The sequence below is a fragment of the Aplidium turbinatum genome, chromosome 4 (genome assembly GCF_918807975.1).
Source record: "Aplidium turbinatum chromosome 4, kaAplTurb1.1, whole genome shotgun sequence".
Classification (NCBI taxonomy): Eukaryota; Metazoa; Chordata; class Ascidiacea; order Aplousobranchia; family Polyclinidae; genus Aplidium; species Aplidium turbinatum.
In genome coordinates, this window is record NC_137475.1 from 40,688,679 (window position 1) to 40,702,558 (window position 13,880).

At 37.5% G+C, this 13,880-nt stretch overlaps 1 long non-coding RNA gene across 2 annotated transcripts; it reads right to left on the minus strand.

The window, feature by feature from the left end:
• Positions 1–5,002: 5,002 nt before the first annotated feature.
• LOC145768097 (uncharacterized) lies at positions 5,003–9,674 on the minus strand. Of its 2 annotated transcripts, XR_014288905.1 has the most exons (3): positions 9,296–9,674; positions 7,651–7,891; positions 5,003–5,183 (listed from the first exon to the last, which is right to left on the minus strand). It is a non-coding gene; the product is annotated as an uncharacterized LOC145768097 (long non-coding RNA). The 2 variants fall into 2 exon arrangements; XR_014288904.1 differs by lacking the exon at positions 9,296–9,674 and having other exon boundaries at positions 7,651–7,963.
• Between the last annotated feature and the right edge of the window lie 4,206 nt (positions 9,675–13,880).

The following is a 13,880-nucleotide window of genomic DNA, read 5'->3' on the forward strand; positions in this document are numbered from 1 at the left end:
GCCTTCTTTCAAACCTGTAAATTCGAAGCAAAAAACATCCATGACAAGTTCTTTCTTATTCCAACAGGCATCACGAAGCTTGTTCATCATTGCAGGATTAAGCATCATTGTTGGGCATTCTATTTGAATTTTCCCAGCAGTGCTTGGCAACTTCAAAGCGTTCTTTCTGATTGGTGTTTTTATTACATCATCTGTTCCTTCAACAAAACGGGTCTTCTTGAATTTGTTGTACTGTGCCCAAGTCAAAGATTTTCTTACAATCAACAGTAAGCTCTACTGGAAAAATGGCCGACGAGTTCAGCTTTGTAAACTGTTGTTGACTGCTGAATGGCTTAATGTGGAGCTTTCTGTATAGCTTTTTACAGTCCTGCACAAACTGCTCGATAAATGCTGCTGAACATTCTTTGTGTTGCTCGGCCATATTCTTACCATCGACTTTCTCCAGGCAGTGAAGCATCTCTGGAAGAGATATCTCGATCTTGCGTAGAAAGTCTAGACCTTCCTTGTTGACCAGATCGATATATCCTCCTTGGGATGCTTTTACTTGTTTGTTGTTTTGCTCGTAGCGCTTGTCAAACGCTACTTTGAAGAATTGCTGTCCCACAGAATTTACAACAAAGTGACCAACCATAAAGTGTTCAAACAATGGACTGTGTAACACTTGGATTTCCTTTAAGTCTTGTATGAAGACTGAAGACCACCGAGCATAATTGATTGGATCACATCACAATTGCATTGGATCACATCAATTGATCCAATACAAAAAATAGAGGTATTAATTCTTCCATTGTACCTATGAAAAGTGGAAGGTTAGGCTCTCGCAAGGATCCCACGTAGGCTATAGTAGAACTGTTTTTATGATTTGTAGAATGCTGAACCAATACTTGAACATTGCACTTTCATTACTTTCAGACAGCCAATCTTGGAATGATTATTGTCCGTTTTCATGTTCTGATAGTTCATAAGCATCCTTTGGAAGTTTTTTCAAGCATACTGCTGTCACTTGCAAAGTGTATCTTACTTTTTTAATGTGGTTCACATGACATAGGCTACGGCATTGACCAATCCGACAGTATGTAAAGCAGTCGAGTTAATCGTATCAAGACCAGTGCCTTTCAGCAGCTGTCCAACACAGAGTAGAGCTGTAGGCTATGTTCAATATGCAATCCACCCAAAAAACCAAAGTTATCGTCTTTGAACTGGTTTGGACATAACCACTGTATCTGTTTCTTCATTGCCTACAGCGGTTGATCTGAACAACCTACACTCCAACAGTGATCTGGCCTGGATTCAGATATGCTGTATAATCTTTGGCAATGCTCATAATGTACAGTTGCAGATCCCAATTATGACTCACGTGGTCAATTATTGGAAGAATGTTATTGATTGTTGTGATGTTTGCAGTTTGATATGTTGCTTTAGTTGTATGGTATGCAACCCATGAAGGAGGAGTACAGGTACTGTAATCTTCTTCTTCCCTTTGCGTTGCAGTAACAGGGATATCTATAACTACGGGATTGGAAACTCTGTGGAACTGAAAACCATTTTGTACACCAGTAGGGTCACTTTTCTTTGTGCGCTGCTGTGATAAGTAATCACATAAATTGACCTCAAAGGGCAGCAAGTATTAGGCTAAACGAACAACCAAAAGTGTAACAATCAATTCACCTGCTGTAAATTGTAAGGTCTACGCTTGCCTGGTTTGTTTATTTGTTTGTATTCCATTAGTGCAGTCATGTTGTATTTTGTTTGCTGCTTAAAAAATTTCCAGAATGACTATTGGTTTTAGTTCTGATGACATCGTAAACGGATTAGTTTCGTACTAGATTGGTCTGTGAACAAGTTGATGATACAACAGCATATTTCACTGATTGCTGAACACTCCTCGTTACTTCTGATCCGATTTGCAGCACGCAAAATGCTAAAGAACCACAGTAGGCGGTTTTTGGACTCGTTGCATTTATTCATTTTTTGGATTCATTGTTTTATTTCTAGCAGCGTAAATGTACTTTTATAATCAATTAAGTTTTAATGTGAGTGTACATTTTGTATTATTATTGTGAAATCGAATTTTGTGTATCTTTTAGTCGGTATTTTATTTTGTTAATCTCTCTGTAATCGTAGTAATGTGATGACCCTACTGATGTATAGCACTGGATAGAGTTTCCAATCCCGTAGTTATAGATATCCCTGTGCAGTAACTGCTGACAGCATCCAGTCATCTTTTTCCCGGCTTTATTGTTGGAGTACCAGTTGAATGTTCTCTTTAAATGATTCTTCAAAATCATGCATAGTGTATTGGGGGCGTTTTGCAATGTGCATGCTTTGGCAGATTTGCAAGTGATGCAATGAGGAACGTATCTTGCGAACATGTGTTATTTGACTTCAGTTGGTGTACCTCGTCTGTGGCCATGTCTGCATACTTTCTTCTGACCCGCTGTTCACCTTGATCATTATGCAATTGAAACTGCATGATTGAAACGGATGTTCCATGCAGGTGTCGAGTTGCAGCAGAACTGGAGCTGTTTTAGTCGATGTTGTCATCAACTACCACAGTAAATACACCATGTCGAAGACTCGAAGGGCAGTTTGCAATACTCTTCCACCTGATCTGCAGTAAAGGTATTTTACTGTAACTGAGAGTTCTTCAATGAAGCCAAGAGTGCTATGGTAAGATAAGGTTATCCCATGATGAAACAAGGCTTGCATCAAGTTTTTAGACCTAACCATAGAGTACAACTTAATTGATCGTAAGGTAGTAGTTGATAAAACCAGCCTTGTCCTTTATGCGTACATGAGACAGCTGTGACTGAGTTGCAGGGGTGCGGCAGGGACGAGTGAAAGTTTTGGTGTTCTTTACAATCAACCTACAAATAGCTTGATAAGGCAAACAAATTTTGTCATATTCTGATTGCTTCGGACAAATTAGTGTAATCAGGATGGTGAAATGATTGAAATGGTGAAACAACGTTGACAACTGTCGTATGATTAGCCAACACTTGAAGCAAGTCAGAACCACAGAACTGATAGCTTGTTTATTCTAACACTAATCAGTTTTGATAGCCTATTGAATAATTCTAACACTGCTTGGTTTGTACCAGTATTAGGTCATATTATAGGAGACAAACAGAAGATGTACCGTACTGATACTCAGAAAGATTAAAATTGTTGCAATGGTGTGTCTATTGACTGGGTAAAGGGAAGTCAAACTTTTCTATTTATTTTTTTCGTGTTTTTATTTGCGCCCATTGCGATAACATACAGTACACTGCGATTACAGATGCAATTGAACAGACTGCAGGAAGCAGCGAAGTGACATATAGTCTTCGAGTTACCTGCTCCCCTTATTTTGGCTTGCCATTAAGTGTCTTTGCCGATACACGGCCGCGTGCTCTGGAGCGGTGTCAAACCCACGTCCTTTCGAACGTCGCGCAGACGTTCTCACCACTCGGCTACGCAGCCGACAAACCTGCTGGGTATAGACTAAAAAAAGAGGAATCCAATTTTTCTATTCCCTGTAGGGAATAGTATAGTTGGATTTCTCTATGTGACAGACCAATCTCAATGTTTCCCGAAGACTGACTGACTGCTTAACAATCCTACTCTTAAAACTCAAAAGTTAATCTGTCTGGTGCAAATGCAATTCAAAACTAAATTCGCATCTCTTTTACTGCCCAAGCTACTGTAAACCTGCCTCCCGCTTTCACATATTAGCACGAAGTAGGGATAGTAGAACATAGGGATGCGAAACTTCATCCGCTTTTGGCTTATCCGCAACACTAGAAGGGTTACGTTTTTTTCTAATTTACAAAATATTTTACTTTTTATGGGTTATATAAGAAGAGTTAAGTTGGTTTTAATGTAATTTAAGGTTTTTAGTTGAAAGCAAGCCTGCAGTAAAGCGTAAAAAATGTCAAATTGGCAATTGACCCTTCTAATGTTGAAGGAACAACGGAGTTGCGCGTCCCGTAATATACCGTCCCTAGCACGAAGCCTACACAAAAACGGTCATTTTATCCATACGGTTTTAGTGTTTTGGACAACTGTTGTCCATTATCTGCTTCAATGATTGTTTTGGGTTAAAACTTATGCTTCCTAACGATTTTTCAGGCCAAATTACCCCCAAACAAATACTCGTATGCTATATTAAAAAATAAAACGATTTTTCTACATGCGCTCTAGCCATCACTACCCCCCCAAATGAGAGTGCCATTTTGGGGACCTTCAACCCCTGAAACTTTCGGGCTCCAGACGAAATTTTAGTCTAAGGTGTCTAAGGAACTTGAAAATGCATATGAAAAATGTCTACCCAAATTTGCACAAAACAAAACTGACCAGACTATAAAACGAAATGAAATTTCGAAAAAGGAATAACGATTAAAGGGAGACTAAAGGAAAAACCTGACTTGGCGACTTTCCATGTTCTTTGTGTTTAACATGCTACCATAAAACGATTTTCAATAAAATTTTGCCCCATTGCGGTCTGACCACCATTGCGCGCGTGGTTTTGTCAGAGCTGTCAAAACGGGAATTTGCGTGAGCAGCGAAGCGTGCGACTGTACAGCCTACGTCATAAAAGCTGATCGAGCAATATTTCTTACTGCGGGCGATTTAACTGTATGTATTCTCTCATTAACCAGAGTTTCTATGATTACAAGCGGTAGTTTTTATACTTGGAGAATTAAATGATGTTTTGTCTAGTTCAAATACTGCATTCACAGAAATGGCATACACATGATTTTACACAATCAACCAACTCTACATAGGCTACTGTGTAAATTCACGCTCGTCTGATCACATAGGCTACATTTCTTGGACCAACAAAATGAGCGATTTTATGTAGATTTAACAGGACATTGAATTGCTTTTCATAGTTTAGTGCATTGCTCACTCGGTGCAGACTTACATATTACTAAGGCCATTTTAATTTAACCTAAAAAAATTCTTTTTTACTTTATTTTTACTGAACGGAATTGATAACTTGGAAACAAATAAGGCGATAGCAAGTGAAGTCAATTTATTTTGTTTCAACAGCGCCATATATTAACAAACAAGCAGAGTAAATGTAATCATGCATGTCCAATTGTCCATCTAGCATGTCTTTCATCCGTGCTGTATCTATCTCACAGTAGCACAAAGCTTGATGTTGCTCAACCATTGCCACACAGTGACAACATGAACACCTGTTGATATAAAATTGGTAATAATTAGGGTGATTACTTTACACTTGTCAAAAAAGTCAAAAATTTATCAAAATTGTAGCGTTAGATCAAAAAGTTGTCAAAATTGTTCACAAAGTTAAAATTGTTTACAAACTGCATTGTTGTGGTGTCGTAGAGGTTGCACTGTCAGTGAATTTTTTTCATTTTACACCTTGTAGCCTACTTTGGCGCAGAGGGATGGTGTAACGGATAAGAATTGGACTCACCAAATTGTAGCAGACCCTCTACAATCTACATGTATGCGAAACTACCAAGAATAACCTATCAAGGCTTTGTTAGTCCGAGGATAAAGATTCAAAACCAACCAAACCTGGTTTGACTCCCAGCTTCAGCTGGTTGTTGAGAACATCGCGCACCTCTAGCTAGGGTGTAATAATTTGGGTGGGCACAATTACTGCAGGAAAGGTGGCTGAGAGAAAGGAACTGGCCACCCTACTTTCTTAGTGCCAAAGGCTTAGTACAATGAGTACCTATCTTCTCATACCCAACACTTGAAGTTGAATCAAGTGTTAATTTTATAATCGACTTGAATAACATGTCAAGTAGCAGCCACTCTATTCTTTGTTGTTTTAAGAAAACCTCTGAAACGTCAATCGTGTTTTCGTGTTGATAGAATTATTACGTTACTTTTACAGACATAAAGCTTGTGTTTACTTAAATCCATATATCTCTCTCCACGGAGTTAGTTGTCTATCGAATTGTACAAAAACAATTTACATTTTTAGCAATTCCTTATTCTTCCCGAAAAAACAAGTTAAATAATTGCTGTCAGTTTCTAGACAAGAGACTGGGCTTGCAGGGATTGTGACTCATGAAACGGCACCAGAATATCTGTAGTGTGTTGTTTTAAAATGCTATTTTTAACTTCTATTGCTCTAAAAAACAATTTATGTCATCTTGTGGGCTGAGAATTAATCGTTGTTTTTCATCATCCATTTAAACGTTGGCATAGCACGGCCAACGGTAATTCAACGTCTAAATGTCGTTGTCTGTATGTGAATTGTAAATACTTGGTGTAGCACAACATTTCTTCGAAGCTTTCGCCGCATCTTGAAAGATGTTGTATGAACGTCAGCGAACGATTGTTATCCGCTTGCTTTCTTCAACCAAGGCATATTACTGAAGCTATTTTTTCTTATCGTTGTCTTTATATAGCGCATCTTCTTTGTGTTTTGCAATATCAGCAATTCAGCATAAAAGGCTTAGCAAAGCGAACGTTTGAGAGCGTAGACCAGAAATTCTCTTTGAGTTTTGTATTAGCTGCATTTGGTAAAACGAGATGTTTAAATCTTAACTCTTAAAGCATAAATTGAGAAACTTTATGTTAAATATTTCTTGACCATTTACTAACTGTAAATTTTGTATTCTATTTGAATAAGATGCACTAGTAGAATCAATTGCTGTATGACTGTTACGACTATTATTATTGGATTATTGTTTGTACGGATTATCACTTTAAGCCCTGATTGCTGTCTCGGTGAGTCTGAACTATAATCACCAGCTCTATCTAGAATTGAAGTAGCCTATATCTGCCCACTAAGTTTGTTAAACGACCTTGCGACCTGCAACCTTGTGGCCGACCTTGCGACCTGCAACCTATGTGACTGAACCTTCGACTTGCAACTTGTGATCTTGTGACCTTGTGATCTTCTGACTTGTAATCTTGCAACCTATCTGCCACAATAAACTAACAGAACTCAAGACCGCGTTCAGATTCAATCTACTTGGTTTGTTTTTCTGTCTGTTGTAGGCGCATAACCGTATTAACTGAGCGACGCATATAATAATCCAATCCACTGTTTGGCGCCAGTGAGAAAGATATTCTTTAACGTAGAATTCGCGTCAAAATTCTACATCAAGTATGGGATCACATTTGCCTTTTTAGCTTACTTTATACTGGTGTAAATGGCCCATTGTCTACATATTGTGAATCATAAGCCATTAAGTTAATATGGTGTGGTGCTCATTGCTCAACACACCTCAAAATGTGTAAAATTTTTGATAGGTCGTTTTGCGGCAGCTGTGTTGTACAGCATTTTGTACAATGATGCGTAATTTAACTACTTGAGTTCTTCATACGTGAAAATTTGTCAAAACAAATTTTAATGTCAATGGTTTCAATTTTTAGGGGCCAGTAATAATTCATTGCATAGGCTAACGGGACGGGAAAATTCAACTTTGCAATATAACTAGTATTAGGCAAGGTAAACTTAAGAGCGTTAAGATTTCATTTTCTTATAATTTCAGTTGCATTTGTAAAGTTGTTTTCAACGTGTTGTAGGTTCAAGGCCTTACAAACCCATAGGGAAATACAATGCAAAGCTGAGCAGTGAGCACTTATCCCGCTACGGTCGGTGATTTAATAATTTTATGTTAAGTAAAGCTAAACAAATGCAGTATATGTTGTCAAATATCTAAATTTGCTTACCAATCAGTGTTCCCCACTCGATCCTCCTGGTGAGAAACGTCAGTCACATCAGCAAGGTAAAGCTGATTGATCTCTGCCTCTGAGTACTCAGGCTCAAAACGATAGGGTTCAGGTTCTAGCATACTTTCTTCTTCATCATCACTTTCACTTCAACCACCGTACTATCTTCCTCTTCGTATTGGAAACCAAGAGGTAGAAATTCTCCAATATGACACAAAAAATTTATAGTAACCTAAAGCACCTAAAAATTGACAACTATATAAACCACACATACAATAATGATGTTATAATTAAAGTAACTTGCGTTCTTCTGGTGACTAGGCTACCATACTAGGTTGCGTTCTTCTGGTAACCTAGTAGCCTAGAAGAACGCAAGTTACTTTAATTATCAAATGTCTGGTGAACCATTTCACTCTGCTTTTAACGATGTTATAGGCCTAAAGTGAATTCAATTCATTCAATTTTATTTTTTGCTGCTGGCGCAAACAAGTACAGAATGACAAAGTAAACATACGAGTTTGACACCAAGCAATTTAAGCAATTTTGTGAAGTTGGTTTTTGTTGCCGAAAAGTGCTTCAAACTGTGGTTTAGATTTTTGATAAAAAAATGTTTTTAATTCATCACGAAGATCAAAAACACGTTTCCAAACTTTGCCTCTGGACAACCATCTCACACTAGTGTGAAATAACAGAACATTACTGGATGTATCCAATTCACTGCAAACTTTTGAAAATAGGCGGCTGTTTAAAGCGGGTGCAACCTAGTTCGTACCCTGAAAAGATCGAGAGAAAAAATTAAAAAAGCCGAAGTCGCTGATCGGAGTTTCCGCAAACAAACTCAAGCGTTAGGGTTAGGTTAGCGGAAACCGCGGTTAGCGGAAACCGCGGATAGCGGAAATTGAGGAAAAATATTTGCAGAAACTGCGATCAGCGAGGGTTAGAGAGCATAGATTACTCGATGGTTAGGGTAAGCCGAAACTGCGGTTAGCGGAAACAGCGGAAAAATGTTTGCGGAAACTGCGATCAACGAGGGTTAGTTAGAGCATAGATTGCTCTATAGTTAGGGCTAGGGTAAAGGTTAGCGAAAACTGCGGGAAAATGTTTGCGGAAACTGCGATCAGCGAGGGTTAGGATTAGAGCATAGATTAGTCTATGGTTAGGGTTAGCGGAAACTGCGATCAGCGACTTCGGCTTTGTGCTATCTTTCTCTCGATCTTTTCAGGGGGAAAATTTTCAAATGTTTGCGGAAACTGCGATCAGTGACTTCCGCTTTTTTTAATTTTTTTTCTCGATCTTTGTAGGGTACGAACTGAGGGTCTGAACTGTTCAGGGTACGAACTAGGTTGCATCCGTTTAAAGCACTAGCTTTTACAAAATTCACGACACTTACAACGCTTTTCATTGTATCTTGGAATTCTTGTGGCAAAGTTTCTAAACTAATGAAATTCTAAACTTTTCAGAAGGCCTCAGGTGACCCCAGGCAAATTGTCAGGCGACCCCAGTTGGGGTCGCGACCCACATGTTGGGAACTCCTGCACTAGGTTAATGGCCTTGTTGTAAATTAGGCCCTGGGGTACCGTACAGGTTATCAAAACCTAATATTGTAATTCTAAATAAATACAATAAACCATAAAATCAACATTACTTCATTAACTTGGCGTCTTCTATAAGCTGGTCGCCAGGTAGAAGTCAAATGTGATCTTTCAGCTGTTGCACTAGTTTCTGGTGGAGAAGGAAAGATTGATGGACATGCACCGGGTGTCAAGTCAAGTCTTTTGACATATCCCATTTGGAATTGAAGAAAATTTTTGAAGTCTGCTTCTTGAAAATGCAGACTACAAAATCTGTGGTGTGGTTTTGGTCCACTCCAATGACAAGTTGTGGTGTTGACAAATTTATTCCATTTCCTTTTTTTGTGTACTGTCTTTGGGAAACCCAAACATACTAACTTTATGCAATGCTGTCGTGTCACAGCCAAGCACAACACAAAAGTCAAGCATAGTATTTGCTATGATGCAATATTGTTTCTACAATAGTCAAATAATGATGCAATATAGATTTTATGGACATTTAATTTTTAGCAATGCTACCGTAACTCACCTTTCTCGTAACATTCCTACTATTACTCAACGAAATATCCTAGAAACTTAAAAAACGTGTAAAACTATCCTGCAAAACTCCTTTGAACACAACACGTCCGAACTTTGCAACCCAGCGCGAAAAGACTTTTGATATTGCTGGAGCTCTTGGCATTTATGACGTATACTCTAACAGTGTTTCCACTTTTTGGTCATTTTGAAAAAAATAAAAAATAAATGAAACATTGGACTTTGGGCCTTGCCAGCGCCCTTGAAAACATTTTTTTTTTGTTAATTTTTTTAAAAATGTATTCTTGAGTGTTCAGTTTACGCATTTTAATGCTTAATTCCAGTTTGAAAATTTCATTGAATATGCCTTTAAGTTTTGAATGAGACGAAATGTCACAAAGCATGCCAACAGCGCCACAATTAACTTGATACCTCCTACTTTTCATTCAAAAGTGGAGTTCATCAATTATTTCTGAAAGTTCCTTGGTTTCATATTATCTGAATTTCTTTTTCTGCATTTGACTATTGCATTCTTTTCATGTTTATACAAAGGATTGGTAGACTTTGTAATCATTTTAGCTAATTCATTGTTTTATCGATCTATCAGCTTTCTGCAGAAACAGATCTTGCGTGACCATTACAATCTCTTTTGCACTCTGCTTTTCTTTATTTTCTGTTTGCTCGTATACAGAGTAATTACGTTTTATAACGTGTTTTAATTGTATTTGTATCTTCGTATTGCGCTAGCTGGTTATCACAGATGGCTTGGAAGGCTGTTGTTTTAACCAGTGCTGTGTTAAGGGGGGGGCCAAGGGGGGCCCGGCCCCCGGGCCCACCATCTCAGGGGGCCCACAAATAATAGACTTTCGCGCTTCAGTAAAGTTTTTTTTTAGTTGCTAAAGTTTACTGCGTGTAGGCTACTTGTCAATTAGGACGATTTAGGTCTAATTATACTAAAACATCTCAAATTTGGCCCCTTTACTACACTGAAACATCTCTAAAAACACCATTACTATCTTAAAAGAAAGTTAAAATGCGATAAAGCTAGTATCATGATCTGCAGAAGTGTATTTAACATATAACAGGTGGGTTGCAATTGAATATATGAATCCAAGAAGGGCCCAATTGCCACAAAGTGTTTTTGCACACCCGTTTTAATTATTTTGGTTATTTACTTTTGTGGTAAAACTTCGATTATGATTACATGCTTAAGCATACTGATTAGAAGCATCATACGTAAAAAGTTCACTCAATGTGGTGAAGATTCTGTGCAGAAACAATGGAGAAATTGAAGTGTAATTGCTGTAGTTGGGCCCATTTCAAAATCAAAAGAAATATTGATAGGTTTTTTTTTATGTGTTTACTGATATGTTTGAAACATTTAGCCATTTTTTTAAAAGTATCATTTAGAAGACATTGGAAAGCACAAATAGTGAAATGAAAAAAAACTGGAGGCCTCTTTGTGAATTCGCATATTCAATTTGTTTTCATCGAAAGAAATCAGAAAGCACAAAAAGTGAAATGAAAAAAGTGGAGTTGGGCCCTTTGTGAATTTACAATTCACATATAGCTTATAATTCAATTTATTTTTATCAATAAAAGTGTTTTGTTTTTAAAAATTGTGAGGTGTTGGCAAAATAACATTTCTGATAGTTTAATTATCATTTTATTTTTAACATTTACAATACCGTAATTTTAAATATCTTTGACGAGTGATGTCGTGAGCAGGAAAATCTGTCCGCTGCCGCACTGCACATGTCTCCCCGTACAGTGCTCCTGCACCACAAAAAATAAGACTGCACTTGCACAAGTGCAGAGCAAATGCAAGAGAATTTATTAAATGAAAGCAAATTTTGGAAAAAATTTAAGGCCTATTTAGGAGATTGAGTAACTTGCAGCACTTAGTATCTACCTTTGATAGCTAATCTGAGTTGCCTTTTATTGAATGCTGTGGGTACTTTTAGCAGAAACCTTCTATGTTTACTTTTTTTAAAACATATGCACATGAAATTGCTCTTATCTTCAAATACCTTATAGACCTGGCATATCACATGTTGTACGGTGGCCTACTGAAATTGCTTTGATCCAAAACAAAAATCATTCTTATCACAAGTGACCTGTGTATTCTTGCCACTAACCTAGGCTACCATACCCTAAAAACATTAATTAACTTGAATGCCTGCATAAAATAATGAAAGCTTTGCCTTGGAATGAAATAATGTTAAATAAAAATAATTACACCTGATTCTCAAAACTCTTGACACTGCTTTTGTTTACAAATTAAACTTTACAATCACAATGTTTTTACAATGGTTGACTGAACAAGTAGTGTTGCCAGATAAACCATAAAAATGGTGAAAAACAATAATGTTACCAGACCAAATCTGAATGAAAATTAATAATTTCTTCAGTTTTGGTTTTATTCTCAGATTTTATCACGGTACTGCGACGCAAAGTTCAAACAGTCAAAATTCCGCGCGGTACAATGGTATGTACGCGTCGTGACCATACTCTATTTCCAGTGTTTATTTATTAGAAATTTTTAACACTTTTGGCTTTCATTCCGAACAAAGGTGTAGCTAAGAAATGGTAGACCTGTGTTTGTGTTTACTTACATTTGTGTTGTTATTTAAACTGGTGAGAAAGTTTATTGAAGTGAACCACATTTCCATATCGGTGCAGTAAAAATATACACAATACTATAGGCCTGCTTGACGATAGGGGGCCCAAAATTATTCTGGCCCCGGGGCCCACAAAAGGTTTAACACAGCACTGGTTTTAACTTCAATTCAGTTTAGTTGTTTTTATTTACTTCGACATCAGGGGTCTCCAAAAACACCAAATCACAGTCTACAATGACGCACTTCATATTTTTAGACCTTTTTCATGATTTGCACTATAGTTTCGAACTGATAACTTGACAAAACGAAATAGCTTGGACTTGTTTGCGTTTTTTGTACATAATACATTACTACATGTGTGCTTCTCTCTGTTTTTGTTTTTGCTATTTGTTTTTTGGGTTTTGTGGCCGTGCTAACTACTGATATATAGCCTACTACATAATTTTCCATTCAGGCACGTTTTATACCTTTCAAGGTTTTGCACCTTATTCTGTTCATTAACGTGCTGGTAGGTCTATATCGATTTTTGTAGTTAGTATCTTTTTCGTCCCGGACGCGTCAATGACGAAAAATAAAATGATTGATGTTGCTTGATTGATAATACAGTAGGGGAGAGGAAACAAATTTTGCTTGGTCTAACGGTTCTTGAAATGTTGTAGCTTTGTTTCTAATAGCCCCAGTTAGCTTACAAACAACAAATTGTGAAGCTAATATAGGTAATATTGCATTATATAGGTAGTATTGCATAATATTGGTAATATAACTGCATTCACAAATATAGGTAATAGCCTGCGACAGAACGACGCATCGCATGCCCTAGAAATAAAACAAAAAGTAACATCAACTGTAGGGCCGTTAAGAAGATTAAGAAGATAATTTAGGCCCGGTACCAATGAGATCCTTGAGCCCCAAATCAGGACACTTCTAATAAAAAAATGCACGGTATCCAAACAAATCGCGGTGGTTTCTTCAAGTTCTCTGGCCATTAGGCAGGTTACAGGCTCTTGAAATCATGCCGGGCGTCCAAAAGTATTTTCTGGACCCCTGTTAATGCTACTGTCAACATGCAATAAACTTGTTACACACATCATTATCGCCAGAAAAAAATATTCCTTCAGCAACTTCAGTCGGAGTGGAAGGCTATTCCAGATAATATCGGTGCTGACAATGCTGTCATCGAAAAGTGCAACTTCTTGTCTAGTATCCTCTGTTACACCTTTATCACTACCTAAGCGTTCACAACCGCTTTCTGGAGAGTATATGACAGATCTGTCCTGTCTCCTTGGAAAAACTAATCGGTCTCAAACACAAATCATTAAAGCGTTGATAAAAAAAAATAATGAAACTTCGTAAGCCTTTTCACTTCTGTATCAACAGTAACAGCTTTCTCAATGCTTAGGCCTACTTAGTTTGGTGACTGTATGTCCTTAGAAGTGTAAAAATGTAGCCTCAAAGGCAATGGTTGCATCTTGTGTATGATGTACTTGATTGGATATATGTTGCAATGCAGAAATAGCCTATG